Genomic DNA, 17,041 nt, shown 5'->3' on the forward strand with positions numbered 1-17,041 from the left:
ACTCCCTGCATCTCTCCTGACACTCCCTGACTCTCTAATGACACTCCCTGTCTCTCTTCTGACAGTCCTACTCCTGTAGTGACACTCCCTGACCCCTCCTTCCTCTGTGATGTCCCACCTCCAGATCTGTATATCCTGTTCCCTTCCTTCCTCTGTAATGTCACTTTCCCAGGCCAGCATATCCTGTTCCTCCTTCCTCTATGATGTCCCTCCCCCCGCCTGCGTATCCTGTCTCCTCCTTTCTCTGTGATGTCACTTTCCCAGGCCTGTACATCCAATCCCACTTCCTCTGTAATGTCACTCCCCTAAGCTTGCACATCCTGGCTGATCCTCCTCTCGATGTCACTCCCCTCGCCCATATATGTACATCCTGTCCCTGCCTTCCTCTGTGATGCCACTCCCCCAGGCCTGCATATCCTGTACCCCCTCCTCTGTGATGTCACTTTCTCAGGCCTGTATATCCAACCCCACTTCTTGTGTGATGTCACTCCCCTAAACTTGAACATCCAGGCCTATCCTCTGTGATGTCACTCCCCTCTTCCATATATGTACATCCTGTGCCCCGCCTTCCTCTGTGATGTCACTCATCCATGTCTATATATCTCGAGAGGGCCAAGGAAATATCCAGTGTTGGTCAGTGAGGGATGAAGGCTGCCGAGGAGCACGGTGCCGGATGTAAGTGGGGATAGTCTATTACGTCTAGTTTCCCCCTTTTACGGCCAGTTCTCCCACCCTGGGAAGGGGCATGTGGGGGCTCGCCTTTGCCCCCGCTGCCTTGTCTTTCTTTGGTTCCTTCCCAGGGTCCCAGCCTGTCTGTCATCTGACCTGCGATATGTTGGGGGGTCCCGGAGGGGGCTTCCCAGCATACGCCTGAGTCCTTGGGTTATGAATGGTGTGAACTAGAGTTCGTGGACCGGGACTTCGATGTCCAGTTTGAATGGTGTGCCTGGACAGTAGCGATGGTCAGAACCTTGACGTGGTGCTACTGCTCACTGGTTGTAACACAACTAGTGCTAATCTGGCCTTTTGTGTGCATGGAGTGCAGTTGGAGTGTCCTGGGAGAGGATCCCCGAGACACTCTTCGGTAGGCACCTGGAGGCGGAGCTTCGATGTGCCCTGCGGGACCACCAATCACAATGGTTGTAACACAACTGGTGCTAATCTGGCCTTTTGTGGGCATGGACTGCAGGTAGAGTGTCCTGGGTGTCTATCCCTATGTCACGTTCTCCTTTAGGCAACTGGAGGCGGAGCTTCAGATGTGCCCTGCGGGACGACCAATCACACTGGTTGTAACACAACTGGTGCTAATCTGGCCTTTTGTGTGCATGGAGTGCAGTTGGAGTGTCCTGGGTGAGGATCCAGAGTCACGCTCTTCCGTAGGCACCTGGAGGCGGAACTTCAGATGTGCCCTGCGGGACCACCAATCACACTGGTTGCAACACAACTGGTGGTAATCTGACCTTTTGTGCGGAGCTTCAGATGCACCCTGCGGGACCACCAATCACTGGTTGTAACACAACTGGTGGTAATCTGACCTTTTGTGCGCATGGAGTGCAGGTAGAGTGTCCTGGGTGTGGATCCGAAGGTCACACTTCCATAAGCACCTGGAGATAAACTCAAATATTAAACTGAGGGTGCAGTAGAAGGGGGTGTGGGATGTCAGTGAAGTGGTCTGTCCTAAATGGGTGTCACAAGAGGGGAATGTAGTGTCACTAGTGAGTCAGGGAGAGCACTAGCGCCAGGAAACCCATGGTGTCAGTGCGCTTTACAAATTTCAGTTAACATAACATAACAACATAACACTAGATGGGCAGGGGTTGTCACTTGAGGAAGGAGTGTCAGAAGGGCTGGGTGTCGGGAGAGAGGGAGTGTCTGGGGAAGACTAGTGAGTATTAAAGGAGAGGCAGGGAGTGCCAGCAGAGGGGTAGGGAGTGTTACTAGAGAGTAAAGAGTAACTACAGAAGCAGGAGTGTCAGAAGAGCTGGGAGTGTCACTACAGGAGGAGTGTCTGGAGGGCTGGGAGTGTCTGGAGAGAGGCTGTGAGTGTTACTACAGGAGCAGTTGTGTCTGAAGGGTACCCTCTAGTGAAACTCCGAGTCTCGAATGACACTCCTTGCCACTCTCTGGATACTCTCAGCCCTTCTGACACTCCTCCTGTAATGACACTCCCTGCCTCTCTAGTGACACTCTCAGCCCTTCTGACACTCCTGCTTCTGTAGCAACACACTGACCCTCGAGTAACATTTCCTGACCCTCCAGAGATACATCCTGCTTCTCCCCTGACACTCCCCGCTCTTCTCACATTCCAGCTTCTGTATTGATACTCTCTGCCTCTCTAGTGACACGTCTTGAACTTCTGACACTCTTTCCTGTAGTGACACTCCCTACCTCTTTCGTGACACTCAAGTGACACCCACAGCCGTTCTGACATTCCTGCAGTGAGACTCCTGCCCCTCTCCTGACACTCTCTGCCCTTCTCACACTCCTGATTCTGTAGTTACACTCCCTGCCTCTTTCCTGACACTCTCAGCTCTTCTGACACTCATTTTCCTGTAGTGACAACCCCTACCTCTTTCCTGACACTCCAGTGACACCCACAACCGTTCTGACATTCCTGCAGTGACACTCCCTGCCCCCATAGTTACTCTCTCCAATTCAAGTGACACTCCACGCCCCTCTCCTGACACTCCCTGCCCTTCTCACACTCCTGATTCTGTAGTTACACTCCCTGCCTCTTTTCTGACACTGCCAGCCCTTCTGACACTCCTTTATTCTGTAGTGACACTGCCAGCCCTTCTGACACTCATGTTTCTGTACTGACACTCCCTGCCTCTCTCAGCCATTCTGACACTCCTTCATCCTGTAGTGACACTCTCAGCCATTCTGACACTCCTGTAGTAACACTCCCTGCCCATCTAGTGACACTCCCTGACTCTAGTGACACTTCCCACCTCTCGACACTCCCAGCCCTTCTGGCACTCATGGTTCTGTAGTGATGCTCCCTGTCTCTCTACCGACACTCTGAGCCCTTCTGACACTCCTAGCCCTTCTGACAGCCATTTTCCTGTAGTGACCCTCCCTGCCTCTTTCCTGACCCTCCTGTAGTGACACCCAAACCCCTTCTGACATTCCTGCAGTGACACTCTCCAATTCTAGTGACAATCTCCAACTCTTTTGACACTCCCTGCCCCTCTCCTGACACTCCCTGCCCTTCTGACACTCCTGCTTCTTTAGTGACACTCCTTGCCTCTCTCCTGACACTCTCCGCCTTTCTCACAGTCCTGCAGTGACACTCCCTACATCTCTCTTGACACCCCCAGCCCTCCTGCAGTGACACTCGCAGCCCTTCTGACACCCCTACAGTGACACTCTTCACTCCCTGAGTTTCTAGCGACACTCCCAGCCCTTCTGACCACTCCTGTTCCTGTAGTCACACTGCCTCATCCTTTCCTGACACTTCCTGACATTCGTGCTTCTCTAGTGACACTCCCAGCCCTTCTGACACTCCTGCAGTGACACCCTCTGCCCCTCTAGTGATACTTCCTGAACCTCTAGTGACACTCTCTGACTCTCGAGTGACACTCTTTAACTCTGTATTGAGCCCTTCTGTAGTGAAACTCCCTGACTCTCTACTGAAAATCCTAGCCCTTCGGAAATCCCTGCTCCTGGAGTGGTGTAGGAGGGTGGAATTTGACTACATGGTTGCCCCCACTTTTTTCCTGGTGTTTGAATGGTTTTTGACTAGTCTGGCTGGGATCCTGCTATCCAGGACCCCAGCCTATCTGCTTACTCCCTTAAATGACTGGTGTGCATATTAGATGCACTAGTGATTGGATACTGTGGTACCTTATGAGCCCCTAGTATATGGTACCTTAGGTACCAAAGGCATAGGTACTTCACAGGCCTACCAGGGGCTGAAGCATGTATTATGCCACCCCTGGGAAGCAGACTAAATCTGACACCACAGGCCTGCTACTGCAGCCTGGGTGAGGTACTGTTAGCACTCCTCACTGAGGTATAGTTTCCCGATCTCCTGAGGGCAGGGTGCTTGGTTTACAATGTGAGGAGGTGCCTCTGCCTGAGCAGGGCCCCTCTGCAGCTGGCAGAGTCTATTCTCTGTGGCTGTTTGTGGATGCGGTTAAACCATATACTCTTAAGTGCATTATAACCTACTGGTAAATGCTAAGTTTGGAATGACTGCATCAAAACATGTTGTGTTTGGTGTCAAACAACTTGGAATCATACCCCCACACCAGTAACTGGTGTGGGAGTATGATCCCACCCTTCTAGAGGGGACAACATGTACCCACTGTGGAAACACGGTAGAAATCTGAAAGAGCCCTGGCATCACAAAATGGATGCCACCAGCACAGACACTGGGCTGCCCTCCTGCTGCTGACTGAAACTTGCAGTGGAGGAGTCCCAACAATAGGCATCCTGTCACAGGGAGGTGTCACCACCTTCCAGACAGGATTTAGTGTATTGGGGCTGGGTGGGTGCACTCCTAGAGTGCTTTGAAGTCTTGCACTGGGGGAGCAGTAGGCTCCTCTGTGCATACACCAGTTCAAACTGGCTCAGGGGCTACCTGCCCCTACTTTGGTGTGAAACTGGACAAAGGCAAGTGGGTGTAGCCACCCACTCCCCTGACGCTCCCATAGGTGGGGTCATAGAGCTAGTCCCACCCTTCCTTTCAGTATAAGTTAGGGAACCCTTGCCATTGCAAACTAGATACTGCTGGACGACGCTCTGAAGACGAATCCCGGACCTTCGACGTTCCACTACCTCTGGAAGACTGAAGAATCTCCCTTGGAGTCAAGGAGTGACTCCCCTGCTTGGCAGGCACCAAAAACTACAAACTGTGGTTGCAAACTCCACCGCTCCCGCTGGAGCCCGAAGTCCCTCCAGCCCAGGAAGAAGATTTCCTGACTTCTCCAAGGCCATTGTGAGGCAAGTGGACCCCACGAGTGACGAGGAAACGCAATCCCTGGGTACCGTGCACTATTTTCGAGTGCAACCCCTTCACAACGTTCTACGAACCTGTGCATTGGGCCACGTGTGGTCCAACCCTCTAGCAGAGATCCCTCCAAAGATCAGAGGCCTACCCCATCCCGAGTGACCATGGGCCCCTGTTAAGTGGATCCTCCTGAGGCGTCTTCACGATCCCTTGCCGGCTGGCTTGTGGGTCCTTTGAAGACTTTCCTACAATTCCAAAGGGCTCCCCTGGTTGCTACAGGCCTGCCCTGACTTACCCTCGCTGAGTGAGTCCCCCAGACCTTGCTGGTCTGCACCGCTGACTTTTGTCCTTTCCAGGAGACTTGCTGTTACCAAGGCTTGTTGGCTCCAATCTGGTCACCGACACTGCAGTAAGCTGCAGACTTCGTGGGACATGCTGAATCCAGCTCCTGGTCGTCGTCGACGCCACCTGGACCTCGTGGCTGAAGAGTCAAGACACCCGTGAACTACCTGAAATCACCAGACGACTGTGGGCATCCATCTTCCTTGCCCCGGGTCACTGCCAAGTGACTTTGAACACTGTCCCCTCTGCTTTCAGGTCTTCCTTCTCCTGAATCCAGGCTTGGATTCCACCGGACGCTTCTTCTGTCTTCACAAGCAGCAAGTCTTCATTGGCTCCCATTGAAAACGACGCCGCGACCCGACACCAAAAGACACCTATGCACCCGGCTTCCCTGGGTGAGGTAACTCCAGCACTACGGTGCTCCTGTGGGTGTTGGCTCTAGAACTACTTGCCCTGTAAGTGACTTGCTTGTAGACTCTCCCGAAGTACCCTTAAACTCTTAATTTCTAACCGCGACTTGCACCATTGAAGTCAACAGGGATTCGCGGCTGTGTTAACACACTGCATGCGTCCCCCGTGGGTCCTTTACTTACCTGTCTTGGGTGGTTTCATGAGGCCCCAACGCTTCTGAAGGCCCTAGGCCTTGTCCCTTTGCAAGTCATTATCTCGAAGTCTCTTTTTTAGTATATGGTCTGGTACGCCCCTAGGGCCCCAGCCATATTCGTGCTTAATTTATTGTGAAACGTTGACTTGTGCATATGTTCCTGACTTCTAATCTCATAAAGAGATTAGTAGAGAGTTGTTTAGTGATAAAAGAGAGTTGTTTAGTGATAAATACCTATATATTTGATATGTATACCTGTGTGGTGTCCTTTCATTTGGTAATTCAAGAGATTATATGGTAAAACAAGCTGCTTTACATTCCTCTAAAGACTTAGCCTGAAGGCTGCTCTCCACAGCTACCACTAGGATAGCTTTGTTTAAAGGTGGTCTTAAACCTATCGACCATAAGAGTCGAATTGTAGTGGTGCAAGGTGTCCACTTTAACTAGTGAACAGCATATACCAGGCCAACTTTTCACAAGGAGTTACTCCCCTACAGCAGCAGGCACCTAGACTCATCTGACTGGTTTCCATCTCCCAAGCTCCTGAGGACTCCGAAGATTTCTGCAACACGGGAGGTGGGTTCCCAAGTGTCTCTGAGGTCGATCTGCTCTCTCAGCAATCCTGAGACCAGTATCCCTCGTGGGGACCGTGCAACCTGTACCCCTGTGCCCCGTGTACATTTGCAGCAGCATATGCTCTTTGGCGATCCCCAAGACTGCTGTGGACTATGTGTAGTCCTGATACCGAGCAGAATTTCCACCGAAGATCTCCGGCCTCCACTCCATGAGTGCTCTGTGGGCTGGTGCTCGAGATCCCTTCGCGATCCCTGGTCCGTTGGCCTGTGGGTCCTGGTGAGGGTCACTTTGATTTTCCTTGGGCTTCCCTGATTGCTCCAGATGTGTCCTGACTCCCCATAGCTTGGGGAGTCTCCTGGACCTTGCTGGTCCACACCGTAACTTGTTTCCTCTGCAAGCGTGGGTAGCCTTTGCCAAGGCTTGTTGGTATTCAATCAGGACATTGACCCCTCAGCACTCGACATCGTTTGTGTGAAGCTCATCTCTGGACCTTGGTCATCGTCGACGTCTCCTGCAGAGTCAACCATCCTATCTTCACACCTGAAGCATCCGACATCGGTGGGCATTTGTCTATCGAGCCCCTGGTCACCCTGAAGTGACCCAGAGTCCATCCCCTCTGCTTTCAGGTTCTTCTCACCTCAGATTCAGGCTTGGATTCCACCAGACACTTTTCATCTTCCCTTCGCATCATGCCATTGAAAACGACAAGGGTTTCCGACACCACTTGACTCCTATGCCAGAGGAGCCGGGATAGGTAACACGGGTACCTTGATACTCACAAGGGTGCTGGCCTTAGAACCTTCTATGTTCCAAAGGGTTTGCTTGAAGTCCTTTCCGAAGTGTCCTTATACTGTAATTTTCCAACTTTTTTTAGTGGACAGCATATACCAGGCCAACTTCTCACATTGGTGTGCAGCGGTTGGGATTCAAGCTTGCTATTGTTTTACCAGATAAATCTCATTGAGAGATTAACTGAAAACCACTAAAGGTATTAGGTACATATAATACATCAAGATTAGAATAAGTAAGTTCTACTGAACTTGGAATTGGTTAAGTCAAGGGTCTAGCACACCCTTTCTATAACTCAAGAGAGTTAAGTCTCCACTAGGTTAGGTAGGGGCCTACACCACATAACACTGGTATATGCCAGTGGCTCTTTTACAACTAGGTATGAAAGTCTAATTTCAAGAATTGAGAAACGTGCACATCTAGGAAGCTGAAGACGGGGAGAAGTGCCAGCACTCAACGCCTCAGAGATACTGCTTCTAGATGACCTCAGAAAGACCCCAGGGTCTGATGAGGCAGGTAGGTTGGGTGGGGCAGGGAATGAGGAAAGGCCAGACAGTGAAAACTATGGTGACCTGGACTCAAACCCTGACCAGGAGAATCAAAATGATTCTAACCTGGACAATTTAGGTCTTCCTTTTGGTGGAAGAGAAGGCCCCAGTGGCCCTCTCTTTACCCCACCAGAGAGAGTACTGAATATACCTAGGAGATCTAGATCACCCTCTTTGGAATCTAATCACACAGGTTCTTCTATAGGGGCTTCTATATCTAATAAGAGGGAATCCTCTTATGATAAGCATTGCCAATTTCTAGAGATTGAGAGAATCAAGCTCAGGCTCAAGAGAGAGCAATTGGCCATAGACAGAGAATCCCTAGAGCTCCAGAGAGCAACTAGAAGATTGTGACTAGAGTCCCATGGTGGCAGCAACAGTGTCCCTTGAACTAGAGAGTATTCTCATGATCATAGGAACCTGAACAAGATAGTCCCTCCCTATCAGAGTGGGGATGATATCCACAAATGGATAACTGCACTAGAGAGGGCCTGTAAAGTACAGAGGGCCCCTCAAGAGCAGTGGGCAGCTATCCTGTGGCTCTCCTTTGCTTACAAAGGTAGCGATAAGCTCCTCACTTTTAGAGAAGAAGATGCTGATAATTACATAGTCTTAAAGAGTGCTCTCAGTGATGGGTTTGGCTTAACCACTGGGCGATACAGGATTACGCTCAGAGACACCCAGAAGGCACAGACTCGGCTGGGTTGACTTCGTAGATTGTGCTACTAAGGCTCTGGAGGGTTGGTTACTTGGCAGTAAGGTGTGTGATTTTAAAGGATTGTACAATTTAATTAGGAGGGAGCAGATCCTTAATAATTGCCAAAATCATTTGTTGCATCAGTACCTGGTATACTCAGATCTGACCTTTCCCCAAGAATTGGGAAAGAAGGCAGACAAATGGGTCAGAACCAGGGTGAAGCAGAAAGCTCAGAACCACGGTGGTGACCCTAAGAAGCAAGATTTTAAATCCTCACATAAGGGTGGGGAGCAGGGTAAAGACCAGAAGTCTTCACAAGGGCCCCAAAACTCTTCATGGGGGGGGGGGGGGGTCACAATCAAACTGGGGAAAAGACAAAAAGGAACCTTTGTGTCATATCTGTAAAGATAAGACCCACAGGACAAAATATGCCAGTTGTCCAAGGGCCAATGAATCTACTCCAGCCACCACTGCCCCTAAGCCAACTGTCCCCCCTAGTTCAGTTCAAAGTGGTGGTACACAGAATAAGGGTGTAGTAGGGTTAACCCTGGGATCTGAGATGGATTCTGGCCCAGTCAGAATTCCATAAGGGTCGTTTCGACTTCCACTTCAATTAGTGGACAGCATATACCAGGCCAACTTCTCACACACTCCTCCTGCAGTGACACTCCCAGCCTTTCTTACACTCCTGAGTGACACTCCCTGCCCCTCTAGTGACACTTCCTGACTCTGTAGTGACACTCCCTTCCTCGCTGCTGACACTCCCAGCCCTTCCGACACTGCTGCTCCTGCAGTGACACTCCCTGACACTCACTGCCCCTCCCTAGTCCTTTCCTGACATTCCTTTCCACTCTTCAGACACTCCCATCCCTTCTGATACTACTGCTCCTGTAGTGACATTCTCAGCCCTTCTGACACCCCTCTAGTGACCTGCACAAATACTGAAGCACACCAAATGATTGTCTCTTTCATCCACATTCAAAAGTCTGTAGTTCAACCGGTCCAAATGAAGAAATTCACAATGATTGTCGAATCAGGTCCCTGTTAATTCATTTATTCCATTTCAATTTAGACAGAAATCAGCAGCAGCCGACGTTTCGCCCCCCCTGGGCTTTCTCAAGGCTGCAAAAACGTATATGCAAACAATTTACGTACTGCTTTAAATTATAAGATTTCGTTGCTAAAGCTCAGCCATGTATGCATGACACCACACATGTCCTTTTATTACGCTAAACATATAAAGAATTTTAAGCAAGTAAATGAAAAAGAAAAGAAAGGCGGGACAGAGGTATACAATATAGTTGGTCAAAGCCTTGTGATCCATGACAGCAATTACACCCAATCGTGCCCTAGGTCGTTACGATGGAAGAGTGAGTCTCAAGGAAGGAAAGCATTTAATTAAAAGTATTTGGTGACCTATACGATGCACTTGAGATATTCACTCAAAGAACAGGACCGAACAGGACCACACCCAGTATCAAAATCGAATGACCAGCACATATGGTTAAAAGCAGGGATTTGTCCAATCCCATCAACCTGTACAAATACACAGCACCTAGTAAGATCTTAGGTCGTGTGACTAAAGAGGAAGACAGGCAGATTCTCATATGCCCAGCCATTCTATAAGGAAAACGGGCCAAACACAAGAAACCTCACCTTGGAATCAAATAATTTGGTTCAATTTCCTATTTCTAGTCACAAAGTTCCAATTGCGTATGGTCAATAAGAAATATTCCTATATGTAAACAAAAAATGATTAAAAAACACATATGGATGTCTCTATAACGAAAAAAAAAGTCACCATTTTTCACCATTAAGCTAAAAACTATAATGCATAAATGTAGCTTACCAATAAAAGCAGTCAAATGTACATCCAATATTCAGGCATATACATTCCTCGGTAAGCCACGATATATGTGTCATGCAATGTGGAGGAATCCGGTCTCTTCCACAAGTAATCGACCCTGATAAGTCCTCTATAAGGAAAAGGTAAAACAAGAGGAGTACCAGAAAGTCCATTACCAAAATGTCCTTGTGACCACGTTTTCTAAGACAATAAACGAGAGGATGAAGTTAACCAACGGCCACAATAAATATCGCAACTATCCAACGTGAAATAACTAAATTCGATATCCCGTTACGAAGGGCAATCCGTCCGCCTGGTGACCAGCCGCAGCAGCGCGCGCCGTGAGGCGGGGGCCATCTTTTCAAGTCCCCAACGTCGGAAATCATGAAGATCGAAAGCGGACTGAGGTTTCTTTCCCTTTAAAAAAAAAAAAAAAAACTTTATCCCTGCAATAGTTTGTTACATAATGACAACGATGTGCGTTTCATTATATGTTTATCCTAAATATGAATGAACGCCATAGTTAGAACTATTCAAGTTCTTGTCCATTTCAGAGCTTATAAGATAATAACGAACCTATCAAAAATATATAGTATCAACATACTCAACATTGTATGATTTACTCTATACTTGTAGGACATAGAGTGGATAACAACATTTCTAACTTGAATCCAGTTTATAAAACATTGTGGTGCCGATTCCGATCCTGTAAAACTCCTTACAAAGCAGCAAGTACGATTCGTACAGAAATACCATTTCCGTACGAATCGTAAAAAACTATGTGCAGCGAAAAAATTACCCACAATTCCGATCCGGGACATCGCGTACGTGACGTCCGGACGGAGTCAGGCAGCGTTTTACGGACCAGCAAATACGATTCGTGCCTACGTCACTCCGCACGGCTAATATTTTACGGCAGCCCAAAACTCCCGGGAAATTGAGGACGACGCGAAGAAGGAGCACCGGTACGCGACAGACAGCCATGGACCCCATCCTACCTGTCATCCCGGCCCTCCTAGCCTACAACCTGGTGCACCGAAACCGCCGCGCACGCCGCAGAAGGTCCCAGGGGCAAAGGGGGGGCGAGGGGCAGGAAACATAACCCCTACCCAATTAAAAAAAACTATATTCTGTACATACATTACCTCCAGGCTCTGGTCACTTCGGGGGGCGTGTCCACCAATCCCTGCGTACCGCCACAACGGAAGTGGACCTCTACGCGTACCCGTCACCACTACAATGGTGGGACGGACCGTACCCACGCTCTGAGGGTGTGGGTACGGTCCGTACCACCATTGTAGTGGTGATGTAGGGGTACGCGAGGTACGGACCGTACCCATGCCCTCAGAGCGTGGGTACGGTCCGTACCACCATTGCAGTCGTGATGTAGGGGTACGCGTAGTACGGACCGTACCCAGCTGATGAATGCGGGGGTACGGACCGCATCACCCGTACCCCTAGGGCACCAGTACATTTGTAAGACAAGGCGTACACACGCCACAAATGTTGGTTTAGGTCCTGGTGCAGCATAGAACCAGTACATGGGGGGGTGTATGGCCAGGACAGCAGTGTACTGCAGCAAGGGTGCGGGTGGGTGGGTGGGTGGCTGCCTAGGATTCCCAGCAGTGGACAAAGACATGTGAGGTGTGGGTGCAGAGGAATACCAGCAGTGGACAGAGACGTGAGGGGTGGGTGCCTATCAATCCCATCAGTGGACAGAGACATGTGAGGGGTGGGTGCAGAGTACTCCCAGCAGTGGACACAGACATGGGAGTGGATGCAGAGGACTCCCAGCAGTGGACAGAGACATGGGGGTGGGTTCAGAGGACTCCCAGCAGTGGACAGAGACATGGGGGTGGATGCAGAGGACTCCCAGCAGTGGACAGAGACATGGGGGTGGGTGCATAGGACTCCCAGCAGTGTACAGAGACATGTGAGGTGTGGGTGCAGAGGAATACCAGCAGTGGACAGAGACATGTGAGGGGTGGGTGCAGAGGACTCCCAGTAGTGGACAGAGACATGGGGGTGGGTGCAGAGGACTCCCAGCAGTGGACAGAGACATGTGAGGTGTGGGTGCAGAGGAATACCAGCAGTGGACAGAGACATGTGAGGGGTGGGTGCAGAGGACTCCCAGCAGTGGACAGAGACATGGGGGTGAATGCAGAGTACTCCCAGCAGCGGACAGAGACATGGGGTGGGTACAGAGGACTCCCAGCAGTGGACAGAGACATGGGGGTGGATGCAGAGGACTCCCAGCAGTGGACAGAGACATGGGGGTGGGTGCAGAGGACTCCCAGCAGTGGACAGAGACATGTGAGGTGTGGGTACAGAGGAATACCAGCAGTGGACAGAGACATGTGAGGGGTGGGTGCAGAGGACTCCCAGCAGTGGACAGAGACATGGGGGTGGATGCAGAGGACTCCCAGCAGTGGACAGAGACATGTGGGTGGGTGCACAGGACTCCCAGCAGTGGACAGAGACATGGGGGTGGGTGCAGAGGACTCCCAGCAGTGGACAGAGACATGTGAGTGCAGAGGAATACCAGCAGTGGACAGAGACATGTGAGGGGTGGGTGCAGAGGACTCCCAGCAGTGGACAGAGACATGGGGGTGGATGCAGAGGACTACCAGAAGTGGACAGAAACATAGGGGTTGGTGCAGAGGACTCCCAGCAGTGGACAGAGACATGGGGGTGGATGCAGAGGACTCCCAGCAGTGGACAGAGACATGGGGGTGGGTGCAGAGGACTCCCAGCAGTGGACAGAGACATGTGAGGGGTGGGTGCCTATCACTCCCAGCAGTGGACAGAGACATGTGAGGGGTGGGTGCCTGTCACTCCCATCAGTGGACAGAGACATGTGAGGGGTGGGTGCAGAGGACTCCCATCAGTGGACAGACATGTGAGGGGTGGGTGCAGAGTACTCCCAGCAGTGGACAGAGACATGGGGGTGGATGCAGAGGACTCCCAGCAGTGGACAGAGACATGTGAGGGGTGGGTGTAGAGGACTCCCAGCAGTGGACAGAGACATGTGAGGGGTGGGTGCAGAGGACTCCCAGCAGTGGACAGAGACATGTGAGGGGTGGGTGCAGAGGACTCCCAGCAGTGGACAGAGACATGTGAGGGGTGGGTGCCTATCACTCCCATCAGTGGACAGACATGTGAGGGGTGGGTGCAGAGTACTCCCAGCAGTGGACAGAGACATGGGGGTGGATGCAGAGGACTCCCAGCAGTGGACAGAGACATGTGAGGGGTGGGTGTAGAGGACTCCCAGCAGTGGACAGAGACATGTGAGGGGTGGGTGCAGAGGACTCCCAGCAGTGGACAGAGACATGTGAGGGGTGGGTGCCTATCACTCCCATCAGTGGACAGACATGTGAGGGGTGGGTGCAGAGTACTCCCAGCAGTGGACAGAGACATGGGGGTGGATGCAGAGGACTCCCAGCTGTGGACAGATACATGGGGGTGGGTGCAGAGGACTCCCAGCAGTGGACAGAGACATGTGAGGGGTGGGTGCCTATCTTTCCCAGCAGTGGACAGAGACATGTGAGGGGTGGGTGCCTATCACTCCCATCAGTGGACAGAGACATGTGAGGGGTGGGTGCAGAGGACTCCCAGCAGTGGACAGAGACATGGGGGTGGATGCAGAGGACTCCCAGCAGTGGACAGAGACATTGGGGTGGGTGCAGAGGACTCCCAGCAGTGGACATAGACATGGTGGTGGATGCAGAGGACTCCCAGCAATGGACAGAGACATGGGGGTGGGTGCAGAGGACTACCAGCAGTGGACAGAGACATGTGAGGGGTGGGTGCCTATCACTCCCAGCAGTGGACAGAGACATGTGAGGGGTGGGTGCCTATCACTCCCAGCAGTGGACAGAGACATGGGGGTGGATTCAGAGGAATACCAGCAGTGGACAGAGACATGGGGGTGGATGCAGAGGACTCCCAGCTGTGGACAGATACATGGGGGTGGGTGCAGAGGACTCCCAGCAGTGGACAGAGACATGTGAGGGGTGGGTGCCTATCTTTCCCAGCAGTGGACAGAGACATGTGAGGGGTGGGTGCCTATCACTCCCATCAGTGGACAGAGACATGTGAGGGGTGGGTGCAGAGGACTCCCAGCAGTGGACAGAGACATGGGGGTGGATGCAGAGGACTCCCAGCAGTGGACAGAGACATTGGGGTGGGTGCAGAGGACTCCCAGCAGTGGACATAGACATGGTGGTGGATGCAGAGGACTCCCAGCAATGGACAGAGACATGGGGGTGGGTGCAGAGGACTACCAGCAGTGGACAGAGACATGTGAGGGGTGGGTGCCTATCACTCCCAGCAGTGGACAGAGACATGTGAGGGGTGGGTGCCTATCACTCCCAGCAGTGGACAGAGACATGGGGGTGGATTCAGAGGAATACCAGCAGTGGACAGAGACATGGGGGTGGATGCAGAGGACTCCCTGCAGTGGACAGAGACATGTGAGGTGTGGGTGCAGAGGAATACCAGCAGTGGACAGAGACATGTGAGGGGTGGGTGCAGAGGACTCCCAGCAGTGGACAGAGACATGGGGGTGGGTGCAGAGAACTCCCAGCAGTGGACAGTGACATGTGAGGTGTGGGTACAGAGGAATACCAGCAGTGGACAGAGACATGTGAGGGGTAGGTGCAGAGGAATACCAGCAGTGGACAGAGACATGTGAGGGGTGGGTGCAGAGGAATACCAGCAGTGGACAGAGACATGTGAGGGGTGGGTGCCTATCACTCCCATCAGTGGACAGAGACATGTGAGGGGTGGGTGCAGAGGACTCCCAGCTGTGGACAGAGACATGGGGGTGGATGCAGAGGACTCCCAGCAGTGGACAGAGACATGGGGTGGGTGCAGAGGACTCCCAGCAATGAACAGAGACATGGGGGTGGATGCAGAGGACTCCCAGCAGTGGACAGAGACATGGGGGTGGGTGCAGAGGACTCCCAGCAGTGGACAGAGACATGTGAGGGGTGGGTGCCTATCACTCCCAGCAGTGGACAGACATGTGAGGGGTGGGTGCAGAGTACTCCCAGCAGTGGACAGAGACATGGGGGTGGATGCAGAGGACTCCCAGCTGTGGACAGATACATGGGGTGGGTGCAGAGGACTCCCAGCAGTGGACAGAGACATGTGAGGGGTGGGTGCCTATCTCTCCCAGCAGTGGACAGAGACATGTGAGGGGTGGGTGCCTATCACTCCCAGTGGACAGAGACATGTGAGGGGTGGGTGCAGAGGACTCCCAGGTGTGGACAGAGACATGGGGGTGGATGCAGAGGACTCCCAGCAGTGGACAGAGACATGGGGGTGGGTGCAGAGGACTCCCAGCAATGAACAGAGACATGGGGGTGGATGCAGAGGACTCCCAGCAGTGGACAGAGACATGGGGGTGGGTGCAGAGGACTCCCAGCAGTGGACAGAGACATGTGAGGGGTGGGTGCCGAGGACTCCAAGCAGTGGACATAGACATGGTGGTGGATGCAGAGGACTCCCAGCAGTGGACAGAGACATGGGGGTGGGTGCAGAGGACTCCCAGCAGTGGACAGAGACATGGGGGTGGGTGCAGAGGACTCCCAGCAGTGGACATAGACATGGTGGTGGATGCAGAGGACTCCCAGCAGTGGACAGAGACATGGGGGTGGGTGCAGAGGAATACCACCAGTGGACAGAGACATGTGAGGGGTGGGTGCAGAGGACTCCCAGCAGTGGACATAGACATGGTGGTGGATGCAGAGGACTCCCAGCACTGGACAGAGACATGGGGGTGGGTGCAGAGGACTCCCAGCAGTGGACAGAGACATGGGGGTGGGTGCAGAGGACTCCCAGCAGTGGACATAGACATGGTGGTGGATGCAGAGGACTCCCAGCAGTGGACAGAGACATGGGGGTGGGTGCAGAGGAATACCACCAGTGGACAGAGACATGGGGGTGGGTGCAGAGGACTCCCAGCAGTGGATAGAGACATGGGGGTGGGTGCAGAGGACTCCCAGCAGTGGACATAGACATGGTGGTGGATGCAACAGACTCCCAGCAGTGGACAGAGACATGGGGGTGGGTGCAGAGGACTCCCAGCAGTGGACAGAGACATGGGGGTGGGTGCAGAGGACTCCCAGCAGTGGACAGAGACATGTGAGGGGTGGGTGCAGAGGACTCCCAGCAGTGGACAGAGACATGGGGGTGGATGCAGAGGACACCCAGCAGCGGACAGAAACATGGGGGTGGGTGCAGAGGACTCCCAGCAGTGGACTGAGACATGGGGGTGGGTGCAGAGGACTCCCAGCAGTGGACAGAGACATGTGAGGGGTGGGTGCAGAGGACTCCCAGCAGTGGACAGAGACATGGGGGTGGATGCAGAAGACTCCCAGCAGTGGACAGAGACATGGGGTGGGTGCAGAGGACTCCCAGCAGTGGACAGAGACATGTGAGGGGTGGGTGCCTATCACTCCCAGCTGTGGACAGAGACATGTGAGGGGTGGGTGCCTATCACTCCCATCAGTGGACAGAGACATGTGAGGGGTGGGTGCCTATCACTCCCAGCAGTGGACAGAGACATGGGGGTGGATGCAGAGGAATACCAGCAGTGGACAGAGACATGTGTGGGGTGGGTGCAGAGGAATACCAGCAGTGGACAGAGACATGGGGTGTGTTCATCATTATCAGATGACCA

This window comes from Triturus cristatus, chromosome 1_2 (genome assembly GCF_964204655.1).
Source record: "Triturus cristatus chromosome 1_2, aTriCri1.1, whole genome shotgun sequence".
Classification (NCBI taxonomy): Eukaryota; Metazoa; Chordata; class Amphibia; order Caudata; family Salamandridae; genus Triturus; species Triturus cristatus.